The sequence below is a fragment of the Canis lupus genome, chromosome 27 (genome assembly GCF_003254725.2).
Source record: "Canis lupus dingo isolate Sandy chromosome 27, ASM325472v2, whole genome shotgun sequence".
Lineage (NCBI taxonomy): Eukaryota > Metazoa > Chordata > Mammalia > Carnivora > Canidae > Canis > Canis lupus.
In genome coordinates this window covers 33,221,241-33,243,153 of record NC_064269.1, presented here as the reverse complement: position 1 = coordinate 33,243,153, position 21,913 = coordinate 33,221,241, and positions in this window count along the sequence as shown.

Here is a 21,913-nt window from a genome sequence, read left to right as displayed (position 1 = left end):
TGACAAATGAAACACAGTTTAAATGGAGAGTGTTAGGGACAGCTTTCAAAGGACAAAGAGGTCTCAACGGTACAGCTTATTAGAATGCAATGGCTAATGTGTAGCCGAGGCTGAGAAACATCTCTCATGACTCTGTTTTTAACACAAGCCCCAAATGACTCCTCTGACCAGGAAAGGGTAGAAATACTGCAGGTGGTCCTGTAAAGGAAGGTAGGGAGAAGAATAACAGCAACAGATTTTCCTACCTCCAGGAGGCCTTATTTTGATTTTGTTTTTTTTTTTTGTTTGTTTTTCTCATAAGTAGCTGGCAAGCTCTTTTGTCCTTTGCCCTTTTTGCTCCAAGCTGTTTCCCGAAAGCAGTAAGATAATTAGTCCCATGGTTTGAAAATTCTGAGTGACCATCTCCACTCTCCCTGTCTTGGCCACACCCCACTGATCCAGTAATAACCCTCATTTTCTAGTGCACAAACATGGACTCTTTTCCTTGTGAGGTAGGTGGAGCAGGTATCATTACCTGCATCCATGTTCTGACCTGGCAAATTTCAAATGCTGTTTTTCCTTGGGGTGTATGGTTCCTTTTATCCTTTTCCCGTATTTTATAGGTGTTGCCCCATCTCAGTTCCTCTTTAGGTACTCCCATTCCCAGCAGGTGACCTGGACAACAAGGGTATTGCTGAAGACACTGACTCAAGGCCTTGAGGACAGGCTGAGGTTAGCAATGGCTCAAGGCAGGACGATGGCAGAGTATCTGATAGGTAACAGCAAACGCTAGGCACTGGGCTTCTTTGGGGATTTCACTGGGCCCTATACTCATCCATTGCACTAGGCAAACCAAAGGCCAATGGTAAGCCCCAGACTCACCAGGACAATTCATAGGCATAGCATTACAAACTCCTTTGTGCCCTACTGTGTGCCTCACTGTTGTCTGTTGGGGGCCCATACAAGAGGCTGAAGGCTAACCCACAACTATGTTGGAAAAGGCAGTAGGCCTAAAAGTGAAGAGGAGAAGAGACAAATGATGGTCTGTTTGCCATATGTTAGCCACGGTGGCTAATTAACCAGAGGACAAGCTCCAGTTTTAAGAGCTGGGACACATGCCAGGCATTTCAGTTATATCCATTATTAGGACAGGACTCTGATTTCCCAAGTGCCCCCAAAACAGATTCTATGAACTACAGACCTGTGAGCTTTGTGTTAAAACACAGCCAAAATTCTACCAGGTTATTAAAGGGCTTATTCAGAAGTGCCTAGGAAAATATGCTAGGCTACCTTGGATGCAATATGGGTCTACTGAGGGCAAACCAGAGCAGATCAATGACATCTTTCTCTGACAAAATCATGTTATACTGGTCAAGGAAGACCATGTGGGCTTCAGCAGCTGAATTACAAGGACTCTCATGGTCCAGTTTTGGACAGGAGGGAAACACATAATTGGATACATAGATATATAGGAACATTGGTAACTGGCTGAACATCTGGGCACCAAAGGCACTGTTTAATGAATGTGGAGAAAAACATCTGTACTTGTCTGATTTGGAACCCTTCCTTTCCTTTTGCTGCATTCAAACTTATTATCTATGACTTAGATGGAAATCTAGATTTTCAGAGGACAGGAAGCTGAGAAAATCTCTATCTCAGCTGATAGACACATAGATTTTTCAAAGGCTGGATTCAATAGTATACTCAGGCCAGATGCTACTTAACAAAAGCGCCTAATAGCATGAGTATAAGAGAGGACATGGCTTAGCAGTGGCTTGTGTGAAAAGGTTTGGCAATTTGTGCCAACAATCTGCAATTGTGGTGTGAGGTCTCCTGTAATGCTGTTGGATCTTGGGCTATAATAATAGAAGTAGAGAGGGGGCTTCTGGGTAGTACAGTTGGTTAAGTATCTGACTCTTGATTTTGGCTCAGGTCATGATCTCAAAGTCATGATCTCAGGGTCATGAGATCAAGCCCCACATCAGGCTCTGCTCTCAGCATGGAGTCTGCTTGATATACTGTCTCCCTCTGTCCCCCACCTGCTTACGCTCACACACACTCTCTCTCTTTAATAAATAAATAAATCTTAAAAAAAGAAGTAGAGAGTCTGAAACTGAGGTCATTATTTTCCATTCTGCAATGTACTGGTCAAATATCATTAGAACTTTGCCTTCCATTCTGGACATCATGCTAAGTAGCCAGAATGAAGAGACAGTCTAAGTTTAAAAAATGACCTGAAACACTCAATCAAGAGAGGTAGAAGAAATATAGATGAGAAAATTCAGGAGTCACAAGAGAGAGAGCTTTAACATATGAAGCCTATATAGACTTCTAGGATGCCCTCAAAGTGTGTATGTGATTTTGAAAGCTCTGGAGGACCAGGTTGGGGATCTATATAAAGAAAGCTCTCCAGAAATGGAATACTGGATCAGATTAATCCCAACACACAGTGGAACAGATAAGACAACATCTAGTTGATATAGATGTTGTCAGAAAGGCCTTCATGTATAATGGGAATAGGAAACTCTATGCTCAGTCTGGTTTTAGAAACTCCCAAAAGGCCTTAATGGCCAGGAATGTCTTTCTGGCCATTGCTTGAACTTCCCCATTAGCACCCTGTCCCTATAGCATAAGGCTTTGATTCCTGATCTATGCAAACACCCATGAAAGTTATATCAATAAATTTTATATAAATGTGAAAGAAAGAGAAGTGTAAAGTTTTAAGGTGGGGGGTAATAAAGAGAGAGTATAAAGACAGAGGGATGGGGTAAATTTGGGGATTTTAAGTATAGGAAACCTTTATTCATTTCTGTTTGCCTGCACCAAATCCTGGGGGTGGCAGGAAAATTGCTACTGCTAATGAACTCAGATGATCCCACATTCACCACCCCAAGAAAGGGCCCAGGGCTCCATCTGGCCTTTCTCCCAGCCCAGGTCCTGGTTTCAGTATTTCCAGGCACAGGTGGGAGTTTCTGCTGCTGACTCAGAGCTGGGAATAGACCAATTGCTGCATCTTCTGGTCCTGCCCAAAGATCCCTCCAGTCAGCAAAACCCTGCATGAAAGCCCCACACCAGTAACAGCAGAGGGAGCAGGTGCCTGGCCCTCTACACCACCCATCCTGGCAAGCTGGAAGTCTGGCTGGCATCACACTGAGCTCATTTCCAAGAGCTCGCTAGCTAGCTATTTACTGGGAGGGAGCCTTGGCGAGAGGAGGCAGTTCAGCAGAAATGTTGCCCAGGCCCATTCACCCACTGTGCTGTGGCAACAGAGGTTTATTGGCCTGATGGAATTTGGTTTATGATACAACATTAGCAAGCTTATTTCTCAGGCTGTTCCTAGCCTGAATGGCCGGGGAACAGGCGAGGCAACTCTTCCATCACCAGAGGCAGGATAGAATGCTTATTGTATTTCCCTAACTCTGTAACAAGGGAAATTTGATTTATTTTAGAGTTAATCCATCACCCTCTGGCATCCTTTCAAGACAGGGCTTGAGCATAATTGTAGGATCTGGATAAAATGGGGAAGTCAAGTTCAATTTATTCTATTAACATTTAAAAAACATTTAATTACGATAAAAACTGAAAAGCATTTAATGTGAATAAGACCATGGCTTTATCTTCTCCATGCGTTCATCCCACTAATCACTCTCTCCATGCTGTTACTGGCCTGTTATAACTTTGTCCCCTGGCTTTGAGGGTTTCCATGAGCCTTGGCTCCATTTTTACCTTGGCTGGCTACCATAGAGGGCAAGGAGGCGGGATGTCCACTTAGTACATTTGCAGGCCTAAATCCATGCATTCCTTTCTGGATGGTCCTTGTACTATCTTCATCTGATTTCTACTTTTCCTGTCTTCTCCAGTGCCCTCTTCCCATCTAGGGCCAGGGGAACAGGTAGGGCAGTTGTGGTGTGGGGAGGGATGGCAGACCATCATTCTGCTTCCCCTTAGCTGCCTCCTCAATGGGACCTGAATCAATGCTGGGCTGCCCAGCAGCCAGAGGAGGCACACACATAGAGCATCAGGAAACAGGGGCAGCCAAGGATGTGATTTTGGAAAAAAGAATTATATTTCATGTCTTTAAAAGTCACCAAGGTAGTAATTATGGGAAAGACTCATGTTTCGTTGGATTTCTTTATATTTATTTTATTATTAGGTTTGTGTTTACTTTTAATTCATATGAGATTGTAGTAGGCAGATAAGGGGACCCCTCAGAGATGTCCCTGTCCTAATCTTGGAAGCTTTGAATGTGTTGTGCGACATGGCAAAACAAAATTAAAGTTGCAAATAAATTAAGGTTATTAATTGGTTGATATTAAAACAGGGAGGTTACCCTGGATTATGCAGGTGGGCCCAATGTAATGATAAGGGCTATTAAAAGCAGAAGAAGGTACAGAAGACAAGGCCAGAGTGATATGGTGTGGGAAGGACTCCAGCCACTATTGCTGCCTTTAAAGATGGAGGAGGGTGCCATGAACAAAAGAATGTGAGTAGCCTCTAGAAGCTGGAAGAGGCAAGGAAATGGATTCTTCCCTAGAACGTTCAGAGAGGAACAAAGCCCTGATAATACCTTGTTGTAAGCAGAGAGATCTATGTTGGACTTTACAGAACTGTAAGACAATAAATTGGCATTGTTTTACATCACCAAATTCCCGGTAATTTGTTACAGAAGGGGATGGAAGCTAATCCAGGTCCTGTTTAGATCAGGAGAGGAGAGAGATGCTTGCAGCTCCATCATCAACACCAGCAGAAACAATCATTCCCAAGCAGTTTCCAGGTGAAAGGTGATTCCTTGGGGCCAGGTCCTTGCCCCACAGGAACCTGGGAGGCAACAGCATAAGCAAGGTGCTCAATGAGGGTTTGGAGAAGAAGTTTCTAGCGTTCACTTCCTAGGTGGGTAGGCTTGGAAAAAAGTATTTAGTATCTTTGAACTCCATTTCCTCTCAGCATGATGGATATCATAATATTACATTAGGGTTGATGAGAAGAACAAATGCATCAGGATCTGTAAAGTGCATATAATAGTGCCTGGTACAAGAAAAAGGCCACGTGAGTGTTAGCTACTGTCACATTACTGTTATCATCATCACTTGACTTTGGAGAACTTAAAGAGTGCCTTTAAAAAAGGGGCTTCATTGTGGCTGAGTTCAAAAAGGGTGTTGCCTGTGTTCTTCTCTAGGATTTTGATGGAATCTTGTCTCACATTTAGATCTTTCATCCATTTTGAGTTTATCTTTGTGTATGGTGAAAGAGAGTGGTCTAGTTTCATTCTTCTGCATGTGGATGTCCAATTTTCCCAGCACCATTTATTGAAGAGACTGTCTTTCTTCCAGTGGATAGTCTTTCCTCCTTTATCGAATATTAGTTCACCATAAAGTTCAGGGTCCACTTCTGGGTTCTCTATTCTGTTCCATTGATCTATGTGTCTGTTTTTGTGCCAGTACCACACTGATGGTACTGACCACAGCTTTGTAGTACAACCTGAAATATGGCATTGTGATGCCCCCAGCTATGGTTTTCTTTTTAAAATTCCCCTGGCTATTTGGGGTCTTTTCTGATTCCACACAAATCTTAAAATAATTTGTTCTAACTCTCTGAAGAAAGTCCATGGTATTTTGATAGGGATTGCATTAAACGTGTAAATTGCCCTGGGTAACATTGACATTTTTGAACTCAGCCACAGTAACTTCTTGCAAGATACATCCATGAAGGCAAAAGAAACAAAAGCAAAAATGAACTATTGGGACTTCATCAAGATAAGAAGCTTTTGCACAGCAAAGGATACAGTCAACAAAACTGAAAGACAACCTACAGAATGGAAGAAGAGATTTGCAAATGACGTATCAGATAAAGGGCTAGTTTCCAAGATCTATAAAGAACTTATTAAACTCAACAGCAAAGAAACAAACAATCCAATCATGAAATGGGCAAAAGACATGAACAGAAATCTCACAGAGGAAGACATAGACATGGCCAACATGCACATGAGAAAATGCTCTGCATCACTTGCTGTCAGGGAAATACAAATCAAAACCACAATGAGATACCACCTCACACCAGTGAGAATGGGGAAAATTAACAAGGCAGGAAACCACAAATTTGGAGAGGATGCGGAGAAAAGGGAACCCTCTTACACTGTTGGTGGGAATGTGCAATGGTGCAGCCACTCTGGAAAATGTGGAGGTTCCTCAAAGAGTTAAAAATAGACCTGCCCTACGACCCAGCAATTGCACTGTTGGGGATTTACTCCAAAGATACAGATGCAGTGAAACGCCGGGACACCTGCACCCCGATGTTTCTAGCAGCAATGTCCACAATAGCCAAACTGTGGAAGGGGCCTCGGTGTCCATCAAAAGATGAATGGATAGAGAAGACGTGGTCTATGTATACAATGGAATATTCCTCAGCCATTAGAAATGACAAATACCCACCATTTGCTTCAACGTGGATGGAACTGGAGGGTATTATGCTGAGTGAAGTAAGTCAATCGGAGAAGGACAAACATTATATGTTCTCATTAATTTGGGGAATATAAATAATAGTGAAAGGGAATATAAGAGAAGGGAGAAGAAGTGTGTGGGAAATATCAGAAAGGGAGACAGAACATAAAGACTCCTAACTCTGGGAAACGAACTAGGGGTGGTAGAAGGGGAGGAGGGCGGGGGGTGGGGGTGAATGGGTGACGGGCACTGAGGGGGACACTTGATGGGATGAGCACTGGGTGTTATTCTGTATGTTGGCAAATTGAACACCAATAAAAAATAAATATATTATAAAAAAAAGAAAAAAAGGGGCTTCAATAAAGGAAAGTTAGAGAATAAAAATAATGAGTATTTGCCAACAGCTTCCTGTGGAAAAGCATTGTGAAAAGAGGAGCAAGTACCAGTACAAATACAGAAACTGAGGCCCAGCAACCCAACCTACCCAACAATTAAGAGGCCAAGCAGGTATGCAAACCCATACTTTTGTACTTTTAGCCAGGACACTTAACTATTCCCAGGCAGGAAGGAATGCACATTGGAAGAAAATCAAGAAGGGCAAGCAGGTTAGTGGAAGCAGAAGGTTGGTATAATGGAATAACTGGGGATCAGGCTGGGAAGTCTGCAGGTACCAGACAGTGATGGCCTTGAACAGCAGGATTTTATTCTTTAGGGAAGAGAGAGCCATGGAAGGTAAACCAATGGCATTGTAGGAAAATGAGTCCTTGCAGATGTGTTGTGTGTGGAATCAAGACAAGAGGATCCCAGATGGTGACAAAGTAGTTAGGACATTATCCCACATGGTGAGGTACTGAGGATCTACACTGGGGTGGCGCCGGATGTGAGGAGTAGGTGAGCAATGGCAATCATACTAAGGAAGCATCAGCAGGACCTAGCTAGGACTGGCTGGCAGTAGGGAGAAACAGAGGGGGAGGAGAAAATCAAAGGTTTTAAGCCACAGGGCATGGTATTTAGCTCTCAGATAAAGTGGGAGCTGAGGCAGGTGGGATTTGTAAGGCTGTGATTCCAGTCCTGATTACTCTGATCTTTGGTGGGGGGATGTGGTGTATGCAGTCACTTCACCTTTATGAGCCTAAGTCTTTGTTTTTTTTTTTTAAAGATTTTATTTATTTATTTGAGAGAGAGAGAGAGAAGCAGACTTCCTGCTGAGCAGAGAGCCCCAAATGCAGATTGATCCTAGGACCCTGAGATCATAACCTGAGCTGAAGGCAGATCTTAACCGACTGAGCCACCCAGGCACCCCTGAACCTCAGGGGCTTTTTTATGTGCAAAATGGGGATAACTATGCCTGCTCTCCCATCTCACATATCCAGGGAGATTCACATGAGACCATTGGTGTAAAGGTGCTTTGACACATGAGAAGTTTGTATAAGGACAATTCACTGCTTTGGCACTGTCTGACAAGACAACTGGACCAACGAGTCAGACCAGAAGAGAGCCTCAGCTCATTTATACTCATCTGGATGACAAGCTCGTGTTCAAATTTTAGAAGACCAGTGTGTCCACAGGCAATTGAGAATTTTCTTTCAATAACCACATGGAGCACTAACCACTAGCTCTCCCCGAGGCTTGACCACCAACCTCCTAAATGAGGCTGGATGCATCATGCCTTGCAACAGAGAAGCTGCTTCTTTTCTTTTCCAGAAAACAGACCCTTGGAAAAGCTCAGCAGCCCCAAAGGGAACTCTGGGCATTGCACAAAGGAAGCGTCTGTATTCTCACACTGAAAACATAATTAAAACAACTCTGCCTCCTTTATCTGAAACATGGAAGAAAAATGAGTGGGAAGACGACAGAAAAAGCTCTTATCTCTCATTTTGTAAATGAATTTTTTTTTCCTTATAGCACAGGGGTCACTGCCAAATCGTGTCCATTGCAAGATGATGCCTGCGTGTGCTGAGAGGAACCCAGCACATGGCTGTGGCAGTTCTTTGTGCCTGGAGTGGTGCAGGAAAGCCAGGCCCCACGGCAAGGGGAGGCAGCGACAGGTGTCACACTGTCCCAGTCCACCTTGTAGGACAGATTTGCTGCCATGGCACTAACAACTAGCTGTCTTGCCCAAATCCGCCACAGCGAATGGAGAGAATGCCTCCTCTGTATCTCCTCTGCCCTGCCTTCCTGCAGATTGTGCCTGTCCTCAGCCACCTTGCCTCGTTCTTTTCGGAGCATTCTGTTTGAATGTTGAAATATTCCCCCAATTCATTCTCCACCCAGCTGTTCAGGTCAGGACTAAGTAGAAAGGAAGAACAAGCTAAAAAAAAAAAAAAAAAAAAAAAAAAACCCACCCAAATAAACCAAAACCAAACAGGAAAAAACAAGAAAAGCAAATAATAGAGAGAAGGCATTGGAGAAGAGCCTCCCACCCTCCACGTGCCACCTCTGTGATGTGAGATGGAAAGTCACCCTGCAGTTTCCTTCTCCCCTCTGGGTAGATGCCTGGCACTTGCTGGAGATCACCCTTCCCTGGGCAGAGTCCCCGCAGAGCAAACAGCCAGGATGCCCAACTTCCCTTTGTCCCACTACCACTGATGGCAGGTGCAGTGCTGGGAGGGTTAATAACACAGATGGTGGCCAGTTAGTGTGGAATTTAAGGAAAACAACCCCACAAAGGGTTTTATGGTGATTTAATTAAAACATTCAGTCACAGAGTCAATAACAGATGCCACAGAAATGAGGAGGTGTGGGCCTGGGAGAGAAGAAATGCTTGGGAGAAGATTGGACAGCGCAGGAGTCAATGAGGCAGAGAGGGCAGGAGAGAGGCTGTCCCACGGGGGGCAGGAGACAGGTGCCCCTGGAGCAGGTGAAGAACGGCACCTGCACACCCTCCACCAAGCCCCGGGCAACTCGGGAGCGCTGAGGGGCTGTCATGACCTCTTGGCCATGGTCCACCTGAAGGCCTGACCTTGCAGCCCAGGGAAGGCTCGTGGAAGAGCGGGAACGGGTGGGCTGCAGGGTGGAGCGACAGTGCTTTTGCTACGGTTCATCCCGGAGGGCCTGCAGGGCTTACTACGGGGCAAACTTGTTCTGACCCGCTAACGGGAAATGGGTCAGCAAGTTAAAGAACATGTTTCAGCACATTTAGACTTTCAGCAGAGTACCGTGAAGCCTCTTGCTTTCTACAGGTTCTTATTTTAATGAACCCAGTGGATCAAGACTTTTCCTTGCGGGGCGCTCAGCGTGAGCTGGTGGACCTCTGAGAGCGGTCTGCTCATTTACTAAGACCTGTCGATTCTAATGCCTTTATGCTCCCCCATCTCCCACTGTTTTCTTTGCCGTGGTTCAGACTCTCATCTTTTCTTCTCCTGCATTATTGAAACAGCCCCGTTAAATGGTCTCCACCTGTGGTCTCATCGCCCTCACCTTCCAACCCACCTCCTCCCACCTTCCAGACCGATGCTTAGGAATCACGCAGCTGAGTGGCCCACACGGCTGCTTCACATCCTCCCTGGCTCCCTGTTGCAACCAGACTCAGTTGAGATGGTCGCTAAAATACAGATTCCCAGGTCCCTCCCTTTGAGATTCTAATGTACAGGTCAAGGGTGGAGTTCCAGATTTATATCATAAACATCCTAGTTGACCTTGTGACCAGGACCATGGGGGAAACACTGTTGAGAGCGTCTCGCTGACCTCTCACATGTAAGGAAGATAATTATGTTGGGCCGCTGCGTGCCTCGCCCTTCTCGTTGTCTCTGTACCTTGACAGCTGAGCTGTACCTCTGGGCATCAGTTGCTGGAGGCCAGCCAGTTCAGGTTCTGGAACTGGGATCCCAAACCAAAGGCCTGAACAGAATACCAACCACCAGACAGTTGGAGCTCATCTACAAACAGATCACCCAACTCTGAGCCAGTAGAAGGAAGGACTGGGCATGCACCTGTTGTGGTGAGAGAGGTTTTTTTTTCTCCTTTCTTTCTCACGAAAGTGAGACTGTAGGTAGAAGGGGAAAAGCAATTTAAAAAATTATATAAATAACTTGTTGTGTTCGCTGCCTCCTGTTGTTCTGAGACAAATAGCTTCGTAAGTAAACCAAGGCAAGGCAGACGTTATGGTAACAGCAATAAAACTAGCTTTGCCATGATTTTCTGAATTGCATGCGCCTGAACTTTCAGCGCTCCAGATGGCAGAATTGTGAAGTCAGCAAAATTTGCTTTGACATCCTCAAACCTCTCCCTCTGGCTTCTCTTGTCCTGTGTTGCCTCTCTCAGATGTTTTGTGTCTTCATTTGGGATCCAGATACTTGGAGCCCTCCACCACAGATCCCTTCTTGGCAGCCCACCTGCCCCACTCACCCCTATGCTCACCCCTCTTCCCATCCTACCCCCATCCCTCATTTCATGCCTTGATCACTTGCTCTCAAGATGGGAACTGACCTAATAAGCCTATCCCTACTAAGGTTTCAATGCCTGACACTAACTCCCTTCTGGAAGCATATGTTTTACCGAGGAATGTCTGGGAGACAAAACTTTACCCAAGGCTTAATTTATGGGTGAAATTTTAGGAGAATATTAGAATTAAGAGGAGATGATCATTTCCCACTGATGGCTTTAACCATTGTATTCTAGCCCCTATCAGTGTGCTGGCATCAAGTGGGTACTTGATAGGCTGACATGATGCCTTGGACCACAGAAAGATCGATCTCTGACATCTGGATCCTACCTGGATTTTCTTGGCCAACTAAGTGTTAATATAACTATTGTCTGGCAAAGGGGATTAAATATATATGTAATGAAAATGTTATAAATTAATTTTGCAATCTCTGAAGACTTTTCATTTAAATAATTTCCAAATTAAAAAAAATCTATGTCAGACCATATCATTATCCTTTGAGGTTTACTGATTCATGGTTTAATAAAATACTATATGACTCCTGCCTCTATCAGTGTCTTAGCATGAAATTTCCCTCATCCCTGGTGAGTTTGTTTGTCTCCAGCTCAGTGTTCTCAGCCACAAGCCCAAGTTTCTAGTTTGGATCATCTTCCCATGGCCTGCTGACATGCCAGGATGGAGGGATCTTGGCCGTCTTTGGTCTAAACAATGTTTAAAAATGGGTTGAAGTATTACTCTGTGTATTAGTTTCCTGGGGCTGCTAAAACAATGTGCCACAAATTGAGAGGCTTGAAACAACAGAATTTTATCCTCTAACAGTTCTGGAAGTTAGAAGTCTACACTCAAGATGTAGCCATAGTCATGGTCTCTCTGAAGCCTCTGGGGAAAATCCTCTCTTGCCTCTCCCTAGCTTTGGGGGCTGCCAACAACCCTTGGCATTGCTTCACTTATAGACACATCACTCCAAATTCTGTCTCTGTCTCCGCAGGGTACTCTTGCTGTGTGTTCATGTCTCTGTTTTCTTATAAGGAAGGACACAAGTCATTAAATTAGCCTACTATGATCCAGTATAACTCCATCTTAAGTAATTACATCAGCAAAGACTATTTCCAAACCAGGTGCTATCCTAAGGTTCAGAGTGGACATGAATTTGTGGGGACACTATTCAATCTGATACACTCCCCTTGACATTTCTGACCTCATTTTACAAGTTCCACATGCGGTGAGCACATCTAAATGCACATCAATTTCTTCTTATTCTCCCTGACTTGCTTCTCTTTGCTAATGGCCTTAAGCTATTTCCAGAGAGTAAAATGTTCTCACTCTGATTTTCCCAGTGTGGGGGCTGAAAATCTTTTGAACACAGGGTGGTTGGTGCTTCAGTAAACTGGTTCCTTATCTCCCTGCACACAAAACTTGACTATGTTCCTCAGCTTGTCTTCTAATCAGCGGTGGCCTTGAGACCAGATTCAATGGATTCTGAAGGGAAATCATATGTTCCACTCCCAGGGTTGGTCCATGACCACCACCCATGCAGGATCCTTGTCTGCTAGCTTGAGGCAAAGGGGCAGACTAGCCTTGAAAGCTGTGTGCTAATAGCAGCAGATCTGGGAGTAGAATGGTCAGATCTCTGTGTCACTTCCTAAAAAAGAGTGACCTGTTGGTTAGTAGCACTATTTTTGTTTTTTATTGATTGATTGATTGATTTTATTTTATTTTAAATTTTTATTTTTATTTATTTATGATAGTCACAGAGAGAGAGAGAGAGAGAGAGACAGAGACAGAGACAGAGACACAGGCAGAGGGAGAAGCAGGCTCCATTCACCGGGAGCCCGACGTGGGATTCGATCCTGGGTCTCCAGGATCGTGCTCTGAGCCAAAGGCAGGTGCCAAACCGCTGCGCCACCCAGGGATCCCTGTTTTACTTATTTTTAAAAATATTTTATTTAAATTCAATTTGCCAACATATAGTATAATATCCAGTTCTCATCCTATCATGTGCCCTCCTTAGTGCCTGTCACCCAGTTATCCCATTCCCCCAGGGTCTTCCCTTCTGCAACCCTTTGTTTGTTTCCCAGAGTTAGGAGTCTCTCATGGTTTGTCTTCCTCTCTCATCTTTCCTCACAGTTTCCCCTCCTTTTCCATATAGTCCCTTTCACTATTTCTTATTTTCCACATATGAATGAAACCATATGATAATTGTCTTTCTCCAATTGACTTATTTCACTCACCATAATACCCTCCAGTTCCATCCATGTCAAAGTAAATGGTAGATAGTCATCCTTTCTAATGGCTGAGTAATACTACATTGTATATATGTGTATCACATCTTTATCCATTCATCTGTTGAAGGACATCATGGCTCCTTCCACAGTTTGGCTATTATGGACATGGCTGCTATGAACATTCGGGTGCAGGTGTCCTGTCGTTTCACGTCATTTCAGTAGTGTAATTTAGGAGCACCAAAATACAAAATCCATTATGGATTTTATAGAGCAAGAAACAAACTTGGATTGTATGAAATTTGGGGGTTTGTTTGCTGAAGGTGTTAGCCTACTCTGATTAACCATGGGTTTAGCCTACGTTTATATGGCCACATGTATGTTAGTAGCAGAGGCATCAGCTTCAAAGACCCAGTTCTTCTGATCTTCATTCCAGTATTCTTGTCACTTAACTGCTGCACACTAGTTGAGTTTCAATGATTCCTATGACACAGTATTTATTTCTTTGTGACAAATTTTAAGACCTCTTCCCTTGGCCTGAATCCATGCACTGAAACATAGACATGTAAGGTCATAAGAATCAATATGAACACTGACATGTCCATTTCTTCTGAGCATCACTGGGTATCTCATCCATGATGATTTTTATTCTGTGTCTTAGTTTATTTCAGTTGCTCTAATAGAATACCACAGACTGAATGGCCTATAACCAGAAATTTGTTTCTCACAGTTCTGGAGGCTGGGGCTGGCTGACTCCATGTTTGGTAGAGACCCACTTTCTGGTTCATAGATAGTTGTCTTCTTACTGTAACCTCACAAGGCAGAAGAGATGCAGAAGCTCTCTGGGGTCTCTTTTATAAGGGCACTAATCCCATTCACGAGGACTCCACCCTTATGATCTAATCACCTCCCCAAAATTCCACCTCTTAATACCTTTACAGTGGGCATGAAGTTTATGTGAATTTGGAAGGGACATGAATATTCAGTCTACAGCATTCAATATTAGTTTTATGATTTTATCCAACTATTACTGCTGAATTTCATTTAAAGCCCTTATGTGCTTTCCTTCTGATACCAGTGTGCCCTTCAGTTTTCTCCGTGGAAGACTGTTATACTTCAGGATGAAACTTACTTCAACCAAATCTGGGTACCCATTGAGATCTGTTTCTTCACGAGGTCTGAGACACTTTGGCTCCATCCAGAGTATCCTCTTTGACTACCAATCAAGAGTTGACCTTTCAATTCTTAACTTTTCCTCCAAGGACCCTTCTCTTAACTTGTGAGCATCAGGAACCCATTTGCCAGCTATTGAGCTATCATCATGTTGAAGTGTCAACATCATCCCAGATTTTCTTTCCTTTGGGGGGTACTCAAGACCCCCCATGGAGATTGCATGGGACTGCTAGGGCCAGCGTTGGTCTTATGTGAAGTGGGGCTGGCTTTGATCTATTCTCACCCCCACTTTATGGATTCTTAAAGTAACTTTGACCTCTAGCTGTCTGACACTTCAAAGAGCTGTACATTTCCTATTCTACCTGAGTATTTCTAGGTTTGTTATATCTGTTAAGTGTTTTCTTTTCAACCCCCTTGCCTCCCTTTATCCACCGATTTAAAAAAATCTTAAAGCTTATTTTTCTAAGCTGAATGTCATGGGGCTATTTTCCACTTTGTTTAGTCTATTTGTATCATTATTCTACTGTTCTCTTGCTTGTACAAGCTCCCAATTGAGCACGAACATACCATTCTCAACCACTTCCAGATCATTAATAAAACAGTGAAGGAAGACAGGTTCTTACCCCAAACCCTGTGGCACCAATTAGACATTTACCCCCAAATGGGCTCCTTGGCAATTTATCATTACCCTATTGTCTTTCAGCCAGTGCTTAATCAATGAGGCTGGGTTCTTATCCAAGCCAATTTTAAACTAAGTTTCGGAGGAAACATTCTTGAGACCAATTGTCTTTCTGACTCTGTCTACTCTCTTCTAGTTGCTCGATTTGGAACAAAAAAACCTGCCAGACCATTTATTTGGCTCTAAGAATTGTTCAGGGTGGTACCATTCATCTCTTTTTACTTCCAATAACCTTCCCTGTCTTGAGGAAAGGAGGTCAAAAGAGAACTAAATCATTGGGGACTATTCCCTTCTGTATTACCGGAGACTGAATTGTTGCTGAGATGGGGTTGGAAGGGGGAGCACATCTTCCATTCTGGATAAGACCTTGATCACCCAGTCCTGCTTCCCAGGCATACCCAGGTGCAGAATATAAATAAGAATCTACCCTCCAGTTCCACCCACGTTGAAGCAAATGGTGGGTATTTGTCATTTCTAATAGCTGAGTAATATTCCATTGTATACATAAACCACATCTTCTTTATCCATTCATCTTTCGTTGGACACCGAGGCTCCTTCCACAGTTTGGCTATCGTGGCCATTGCTGCTAGAAACATCGGGGTGCAGGTGTCCCGGCGTTTCATTGCATTTGTATCTTTGGGGTAAATCCCCAACAGTGCAATTGCTGGGTCGTAGGGCAGGTCTATTTTTAACTCTTTCAGGAACCTCCACACAGTTTTCCAGAGTGGCTGCACCAGTTCACATTCCCACCAACAGTGTATGAGGGTTCCCTTTTCTCCGCATCCTCTCCAACATTTGTGGTTTCCTGCCTTGTTAATTTGCCCCATTCTCACTGGTGTGAGGTGGTATCTCATTGTGGTTTTGATTTGTATTTCCCTGATGGCAAGTGATGCAGAGCATTTTCTCATATGCATGTTGGCCATGTCTATGTCTTCCTCTGTGAGATTTCTCTTCATGTCTTTTGCCCATTTCATGATTGGATTGTTTGTTTCTTTGGTGTTGAGTTTAATAAGTTCTTTATAGATCTTGGAAACTAGCCCTTTATCTGATATGTCATTTGCAAATATCTTCTCCCATTCTGTAGGTTGTCTTTGAGTTTTGTTGACTGTATCCTTTGCTGTGCAAAAGCTTCTTATCTTGATGAAGTCCCAATAGTTCATTTTTGCTTTTGTTTCTTTTGCCTTCGTGGATGTATCTTGCAAGAAGTTACTATGGCCGAGTTCGAAAAGGGTGTTGCCTGTGTTCTTCTCTAGGATTTTGATGGAATCTTGTCTCACATTTAGATCTTTCATCCATTTTGAGTTTATCTTTGTGTATGGTGCAAGAGAGTGGTCTAGTTTCATTCTTCTGCATGTGGATGTCCAATTTTCCCAGCACCATTTATTGAAGAGACTGTCTTTCTTCCAATGGATAGTCTTTCCTCCTTTATCGAATATTAGTTGCCCATAAAGTTCAGGGTCCACTTCTGGATTCTCTATTCTGTTCCATTGATCTATGTGTCTGTTTTTGTGCCAGTACCACACTGTCTTGATGACCACAGCTTTGTAGTACAACCTGAAATCTGGCATTGTGATGCCCCCAGATATGGTTTTCTTTTTTAAAATTCCCCTGGCTATTCGGGGTCTTTTCTGATTCCACACAAATCTTAAAATAATTTGTTCTAACTCTCTGAAGAAAGTCCATGGTATTTTGATAGGGATTGCATTAAACGTGTATATTGCCCTGGGTAACATTGACATTTTCACTATATTAATTCTGCCAATCCATGAGCATGGAATATTTTTCCATCTCTTTGTGTCTTCCTCAATTTCTTTCAGAAGTGTTGTATAGTTTTGAGGGTATAGATCCTTTACATCTTTGGTTAGGTTTATTCCTAGGTATCTTATGCTTTTGGGTGCAATTGTAAATGGGATTGACTCCTTAATTTCTCTTTCTTCAGTCTCATTGTTAGTGTATAGAAATGCCACTGACTTCTGGGCATTGATTTTGTATCCTGCCACGCTATCGAATTGCTGTATGAGTTCTAGCAATCTTGGGGTGGAGACTTTTGGGTTTTCTAGGTAGAGTATCATGTCATCGGCGAAGAGGGAGAGTTTGACTTCTTCTTTGCCAATTTGAATGCCTTTAATGTCTTTTTGTTGTCTGATTGCTGAGGCTAGGACTTCCAGTACTATGTTGAACAGTAGTGGTGAGAGTGGACATCCCTGTCTTGTTCCTGATCTTAGGGGAAAGGCTCCCAGTGCTTCCCCATTGAGAATGATATTTGCTGTGGGCTTTTCATAGATGGCTTTTAAGATGTCGAGGAATGTTCCCTCTATCCCTACACTCTGAAGAGTTTTGATCAGGAATGGATGCTGTATTTTGTCAAATGCTTTCTCTGCATGCAATGAGAGGATCATATGGTTCTTGGTTTTTCTCTTGCTGATATGATGAATCACATTGATTGTTTTACGGGTGTTGAACCAGCCTTGTGTCCCAGGGATAAATCCTACTTGGTCATGGTGAATAATTTTCTTAATGTACTGTTGGATCCTATTGGCCAGTATCTTGTTGAGAATTTTTGCATCCATGTTCATCAGGGATATTGGTCTGTAATTCTCCTTTCTGGTGGGGTCTTTGTCTGGTTTTGGAATTAAGGTGATGCTGGCCTCATAGAACGAATTTGGAAATACTCCATCTCTTTCTATCTTTCCAAACAGCTTTAGGAGAATAGGTATGGTTTCTTCTTTAAACGTTTGATAAAATTCCCCTGGGAAGCCATCTGGCCCTGGACTCTTGTGTCTTGGGAGGTTTTTGATGACTGCTTCAATTTCCTCCCTGGTTATTGGTCTGTTCAGGTTTTCTATTTCTTCCTGTTCCAGTTTTGGTAGTTTGTGGCTTTCCAGGAATGCGTCCATTTCTTCTAGATTGCCTAATTTATTGGGAGGGTATTATGCTGAGTGAAGTAAGTCAGTCGGAGAAGGACAAACATTTTATGTTCTCATTCATTTGGGGAATATAAATAATAGTGAAAGGGAATATAAGGGAAGGGAGAAGAAATGTGTGGGAAATATCAGAAAGGGAGACAGAACTTAAAGACTCCTAACTCTGGGAAACGAACTAGGGGTGGTAGAAGGGGAGGAGGGCGGGGGGTGGGAGTGAATGGGTGACAGGCACTGGGGGTTATTCTGTATGTTAGTAAATTGAACACCAATAAAAAATAAATTTAAAAAAAACTAAAATAAAATAAAAAAAAAGAAAAGAAAAAAAAAAGAATCTAACAAAAGGAGGCCAATGACACAGGTGGGTGCCTGGCCATCCATGCTCTAGGAATCTGAGGATCAAATCACAATTATTGAACATGGATTATGTTTTGAGAATTGTGCCAGAGATACTTGTATAAAGCTAGAGAAACTACAGCCTACACCCTCAGATGGTTCCAAGTCTGGGGGTGGTAGAGAGTTGTAGAACTGAAAAACCAGATTAGATTCTGCCTCTCACCCCTTGGTCCCTACCAGGGCTTGAGATATCAGAACATCCTGACAGATGTAAATTTATTTGAATTTGTATTACCTGGCACAACAAAACATTAACATTTATGAATTATTACCGCTCTCAGTTGGGTTAGGCTATTAGAGAATGAGATGAGAACAGGTACTTTACTTGGATAATTTATTTAAATGAGAAATGATAATGGAAGGAGCCAGGGGATCTGAGTTGGCTCCATTACGAGGCATGCATATAGACACCAAAACTAGATGGAAGGCCCTCTGGGGCTTTCTTCTAGGCCACTGCCTCAAAAGATGATGATGGAGTCCCTACACTAGAATCATGAAGGTGATCAGGTTGCAGATTCCTGCATCCCATCTTAGAAACTAAAGTTTATGAGTATGAATTTGAATTTTTACCAGCACACCTGGTTGGCTCTAAATCAGGAATTTTAAACCTGGGGTTCACAGACATACTAGGGGTTCTCAACCTTTAACACATGCAAAAAAATCACCTGGAGAGTGGGATCAAAGGCATCACTGGAATCTAAGCCATACAGATTCTTCAGCAAGTCTGAGGTGAGACAAGGAGCCTGCAGTTTTCATTAGCATCCCAGGTGTCTAATACAGGTAATCCAGGGACCTGAAAATGAGACACCTTGCCTAGGGGATGGATCTCAGGACTTATATGCTCTGTCATCCCCAACCCTCCATCCCATCCCCTGACAACTAATATGCAGAACTCCTGCATATGTGCCTCTGTGTACCATATAAAGAAAGTATTTTTGCTTTTTTCCAATCCCCAAAAGGATTTAAGTCCAGAAAAAAAGGTGAAGACACACTAAGGTAGATGCAGGCCCTTCCTACTGGTTCCAGTACTTCTTCACCTCTGTGTAAGCAATGCAGAAGAAAAAAAAGCGTATCATCCAGCAGCTGCAGAAACTGTTCTCTCAGGTAAGCTGTTTGCTACTCAAATGATGCATTGAGCCCTGTCCCAGCAGAAGCTTGAGGACAGGAGCTCACTGAAAAGCATTTGAGCTCCAGGCTCTAATTCCTTTCTCTCACTGCCCAGCTTTCAGGCATTATTTTAGGGAAGCCAATTTTAAAATCGAATAATACTACTAATAATTTGTTTATATCACTCTCCTATGACTTAAGAGAAAACTGAGCACTGTATCTTTCCGTTTATCCATTGTTTTCACCTGTGTTTGCCCTAGCTCTAATTATATCCTTGTCAGGTTTTGTTGTAGCTTATTTCCTTTTCTGTTTTCAACTTATTTTGTGTTCAAGTGTGTGTGTGGGGGAAGAATGTGCAGATGTTGCTTTTATCTAGCAGTCAAGTCGGTGGGAAAAAAACACAAAACATTTCAAGGCCAGAATTTTTGGAGTAAGTGCCAAGTTACCAACCTAAACTGTCCAAGGATACTGCATAATAGAGGGGGGCAAACGAGCTTTGGAGGCTGCAAGATCTCAGCAGCTGCCTCTTGTGTGACCCTGGGAAGGAAGTGGACACTCTCTGAGCTTCAGTTTCCCTATCTGCACGTAGGCAGATGTCCTTGATCCACTTCTGGAGCGTGGGAGCTGACATTTCCTCATCCTAGCCAATAGGATTCAGTGTGTCTTTTCCCCCTCCCAGGGCATGCTTCCCCACTCCTGGTTATGGAGCCATATCCAGGTTCTTGAGGATTTTGTGTAAAATTGGAGGGATTTACATCATGCACCTCCACAGTAAAGCCCTGTAAGCCTCCATGGCAGGTCTTCTCTTCCAAGTCTGTCCAATTCCCTGCTAATCAGTAGCACCACTTCTTCTCTGCTTCACACAGGGTCCAGAATCACTGGCCTGGCTTTCTGGGTGTCCCCACTTCCCACATCCGCATCCCCTTCCCATCCTCCTCAGTCCTGCAGGCTTCTAAAACCACTGTTCACCTTCTCATTGCTTAGATCCTGTGCCTCCAACTTACAACCATCATGTGCTCAAAAAATGAGGACATCCCCCACTCTCATTAGCCACTTACCTTGGCAAACCAAGCAATTCAGCAGTTAGATACTCTCCATATTAAGCACACTTTTCCTCCTCCTTAATACAGCTTTTTGATGAGTTCATCCTTTATCATGTAACATGTAAACAGTGATAGACTAAAGAGGTCCCCATGGTGAGGGCTACTGCTAGGGCCTCCAGCCACCACAGTGGCTGAGGGAGCAGTATGTCACCAAATCCTTAACTCAGCCGAAGCACATCCCCTGCACACAGGCCAGGGAACCTGGCCTCTGAAGACAAGGGTAAGAAGAGCTGACACATTCCTCACCTGTCAAAGGGGGGAAATAATGTCTGTTCATAGAGTTGCCCTAATGTCTAAGTAATACCTGTAAACCACCCAGACTGAGCATCTTGGCATCAAAAGCTGTTTAAGGAGGGAAACTTGGTTAGACCTCAACTTAGTTTTCACATTGATTCACTTTCCTGGCAAGAATTCTTTTTGCTGGGAATTCCTTTGCTTCCCTTCATTTCTGTTTAATTTTTTAAAAATACTCAGAAAGTCTCTAAGCTTATTCCTGTGAAGCCACATGGCTGAAGTTCATTATCTTCCCTGTTTTCAAGGAGTTGCAGTTCCCTGGGCCTTGATTGTGGTCTGCCTTGGAAAGCACTACTACATTTGGTCTATGATTGGTTTATTATAATCCCAACCTGTCCCGGTTCCTTGCCCTCACTGTCAGTATCCTACATTCTCCATCTAGAGCCTCCTGCTGCTGATGGCCTATGGCCCACACCTCTTCATCTCATTCTACTGGTCTGTTACCACTCATTCCTGGGTTAGACTGACAATTTCCTCAAATCGAGGGAGCCTATAACTCTCACGTTGCCATGCATTTTGCCCCAATATGTCAATTTCCATCACTCATCTGTGGATAATCTCCTTTGTAGTTTAGCATAGAACTGCTAAATTTCATAGGAGATGATAATTTTGAGATCAGCTATGGTTGGTCTTCTTGTTTTCTTCCTCACCCTGCTTCAGCCACACCAGCCTCCTTGCTAGAACATTTTCCCCAGGTACCCATTTGGCCCACACACTTAACCTCTTTCAAGTCTTGACTCAAATGTCATGTTCTTCATGAGGATTTCCCCCCTATGCCCCAGTGCCATCTGGCCTCTTCTCTATTTTTTTTTTTTTTACTTCTAATAGTGTGTGTGTGTGTGTGTGAGAGAGAGAGAGAGAGAGAGAGAGAAAGGTATATATTTATAGTTGCTTATTCCCACTAGAGTGTAAGCTCCAGGAATGCAAGGATTCGTTCTAAGTATCCCCTATATTGATATATATATTCCTTTCTATATAGTCTATATCTAGAATTAACCCTGGCACATATATATAATATACCCTAGCATATAACAGATTGTATATAGTTTAATGAGTGTATCACTTATTTCAGATAACATACAGGCCTGGAGAGGTGAAAGGTGAAATGAATTATCCAAGGTCACACAGCTACCTGGAGGTAGAATTAGGAAGTTACTTCCAGTCTGTCACAAAGTTCAATGTCTTTTCTCTGCCTCCAGCTGCCTCCATTATTAGCCA